Here is a 3,633-nt window from a genome sequence, read left to right on the forward strand (position 1 = left end):
AGAAAAAAAAAAAGCAACAAAAAACAAGTGGTAATGAGTGTGCTTACTGCAAGTAAGTGAACAATTGGAAAATAAAAATACATGGCAGGTAGTACAGATCAAAGTGGTTTTCAGCTTGTTGTATGCCTAACTACTGTGCCACATTCCCTTCTCTTTCAACATCTGTCATGCATTCTCCCTCACCTTTACTTCTCTTTATTGAAAGATCTCAGATACTCTCTGAAATCTGGAATGACTTGTAATGAAAGATGCAGTCATGAGATTTTAGGGTGAAGGTGAGTGTTCCTAGCTCCCACCTGTAGCTCTGACAAACTCCTCGTGGTCTGAGGTTGAAGACTTTATTTTGATAAGGTGTTGTAGGAATTTATGTATTTTACTGGTAACCTTATCTATGATTCTGCAATATTTAAACAGAAACTGTTTGAAACATACTTTTTTCCAGTCAGCATATGCAGTATCTCTTAAGATGCTGGTGCTGTATCCAGTAGGGATAAAGGTACATGACTTTGCAGTTACATTTCACTTCATGCTGTTTCTCTTTTCTCACTGTTAAAAATGTCACGATAAGTTGGCTGTGCAGTATTGACACTGCCTTACAACAGCAACCAATGCTTGGGTAAACTGAAGTTTCATCTAAGGGAAGGAGAACCTAGAATAGAGTAGTGAGATAGGTGGAAGACTCTTTCTGTTTACCCTGGTGGTCCTTAATCATTTGCAAGGTTAAGGAAACACCCTGTTTCAAGTGACCAAATTTGAGGATAATTACAAGAAGCAGGTGAAGTGTCAAACACGTTTATAGTAGTAATAGTGTATTTACAAAAGGATAATAAAGTGACATTGGCTTTTGTACTGCATCATGGTGCAGGGAGCATTCTGTCTCCGGCAAGTTGAACAGCATCAGGCAACACAGACAAGAGGATGGTCATGTACCAAAGGAACTATGTTTTCATATAGATAAGGTCATAGCAGCAATTGTGAGATAGTTCTAAAGGATTTGGGGACTTATTTTTCTATTGTACAGGATGGAGGGAAGTAGAGGCTTCACAAGGTGAGGAAAGATGAGTGAAGTGAAACAGTGTCAGGCTGGTTAGCACAGATTACCCTATAGAGGCTGGTCTTTCTGGCAGGGGAGCCAACAATAAGGAGCTCTCTCTTCAGTGTACTCTTCTTACTGAGATCGGGGAGTTGCACAGGCTTGGCATTTTGGAGAAATGAGATATCAAGTCTGAAAATGTCCCAAGCTCATCTATAACTATTCTATGTGGGCTTCATCTAAAGTAATCTTTTTATGAATAGATGCAAGTTTTCTTATGTTTCATGGTGCTCTCCTTAGGGGAATTCCTGGCAGGTGGGCTTGTCTGAGGCTGCGTGCAGTAGAGGTACCATTGGTATACGTGCATAAACAAGGCAGTTCATATCTTACATGTGTGCACTGCTGTAGCAACAGGAGAGAGGAGCGGAGCTGGAATAGGTAAATGTGAAACTATTTCGGAGAATACTGTGTGTTTTTTTCATCTAGCTAAAACTGTGGATATTCACTGTAGACTGTGTTGTTGTTGTTGTTATTTATGTTTCTTTTTTTAATGTATGAGTGTTCTTTAACTTATTAATTGTCAGTAAGAACTAGCATGTTTGACTTTTGGCCAAGTAGCCTGTCTTGTTCAAATGCATTTCAGAGATAGGAACTTTTTTAATTTTGAGTGTATTTCTAGCTTTTCATTTGTGTTTTTAATATATTTGCATTTGGAGAATGAGGTTTGTTTGAAATATTTCAGGTGCAGTCCTTCAGTTTCCACTTATTGAAGTTAGAATATCTCTGTCAAAATAATTTCTAACTTGTGATCACTTTAGGTCACATTTATTTAACTCTAGTGTTGCCTAATGATCATGATTGCTTTGAATCCAAGTAGGAAAAAATGAATAACTTGTCTGCAAATGAGGAACTGATTCTGTGTATATGGCATTATAAAGGATAACAGTAGTTTTCCTTAGAGTCGTGGAAGAAAAATCAGGAGTTTAATGGCTCTACTGAGTAAACTTGCAAGAAAATAACGTCTTAACACTCTTAAATATAAAGACGCTTTCATAAATAAATCAGCTTAAGAATGTCAAGGAAAAATTTGGGAGAAAGAATAGATAGATCACATTATTTTAACGAGATATTTATCTTTAGGAGATGTTTTACTGTACGTTTCATAGTTTTTGGTTGTTTTTTTTTAATTTTGGACAATGAGAACTGAAGTTTTGGGGAGTTCTGTTACTTGATACAGGGTAGACTTTGCTGCTACTTAATTGAGTAGGTTCTTGATATGTCTTTGTCAGGGCTTAATTTAACACCCAAGTGTTAAAATTAAATGGTATCCCACTTTTGTTTCCATGGACAATGCTGTAGTTGCTTTAAAACAAAACCGTTCTCTTTTTTCCTAGCTTCTCTTTCCGAGCAGCCTTACAAGCACAAACATGACAAATCTGGAATAGGATTTTCCAGTTTTGAGGAACTGAGGAGCTTAGACTTCTTTGCCATTATTCACACCCTTCTCTTAAGACTTCGGTTGCATATTAAAGCTCAGTCACGCGAAACAGTACTACCACTAGCTAAAATCTTGCTTGTATCTTTAAGCTCCTCTTAGACGCATCATTCCGTAGCTTATCGCCTCGCTTGAATGTTCGGGGTTTGCTCCTTTAAGCCCCACGCCGTTGCTGCAAGCCGTGGAGAGCGGCGCCCGGCTTCGCCAACCCGGCGGCCTTCTGTGGTAAAAGCGCGGCGCCCCCTCCCGGCCGCTTCCGCCGCTGCAGGTCCCCGCGGGCTGCGCACTCTGGCGGGCAGCCCGAGGGCCCAACGACCCCTTATCCTCCTTCGGAGAGAGCTGGGGCTGCTGGGGACAACTCGAGCACGTCGAGTGTTTCGCTGGTTTCTCGCTTTCCGCCGGCGTTTCACGCCCGTTTCCTTTATGAGTGCGGTTTCCACTATGAAACACGCAGCAAACGGCTGAGAAAATACTAAAAAGAACCCACTTCGATGAAAACTGGCACCTGTTCTGAAACAATGAAAAGAGGCCCTTGAGAAGTCCTCTTTATATTAACTGTCATGCAGCCTTACTATTAGCGAATGAAATTTAGCCTCAGCACGAAAGTATACTGTCAGAAATACCTGTTGTAACCTTCCCAGATCATACAGGACTATAACAAAATGTTATAAGTCCCTAAAGCTTCTCAAATAAAGTGTTTCATGCTAGTGTTTAATTTCAATATGTGTGTGTTATTTCCAAATCAATTTTGCCGTGCCTCTTAGCAGCTGAAGAAGAAAGAAAAAATCTTATGACTGTATGCGCTGATAGAAGTAATAAGCTTCTGAAATAGTCATGAGCTCTGACACTTAATCACTGTTTATGAGGAATGATTATTCAGAAGTGAAAGTCCTGCCACAACATGCTTATATTCCAATTGAAAGCTGTCATTGCAGTACGTGCTCTGAACTTCAGTTACATGGACAGAATATCCTGTAAGTTCATCATATTAAAGGTGTAAACAAGAAGCTATACAGGGTGTTAAAATGCCCCTGTGCTTTTGGAGCAGCCTAAGAGTAAAGTGGATACTTTGTAAAGTGCAAGAATATGTGGAAGGGCTTGTATG

At 39.9% G+C, this 3,633-nt stretch overlaps 1 long non-coding RNA gene across 1 annotated transcript; it reads left to right on the top strand.

The window, feature by feature from the left end:
• The first annotated feature begins 9 nt into the window (after positions 1-9).
• Positions 10-3,249, top strand: LOC116217473. Its single transcript, XR_004162068.1, has 2 exons — positions 10-1,471; positions 2,428-3,249. It is a non-coding gene; the product is annotated as an uncharacterized LOC116217473 (long non-coding RNA).
• The last annotated feature ends 384 nt before the right edge of the window (positions 3,250-3,633 follow it).

Source organism: Meleagris gallopavo, chromosome 1 (genome assembly GCF_000146605.3).
Source record: "Meleagris gallopavo isolate NT-WF06-2002-E0010 breed Aviagen turkey brand Nicholas breeding stock chromosome 1, Turkey_5.1, whole genome shotgun sequence".
NCBI classification, from domain to species: Eukaryota; Metazoa; Chordata; class Aves; order Galliformes; family Phasianidae; genus Meleagris; species Meleagris gallopavo.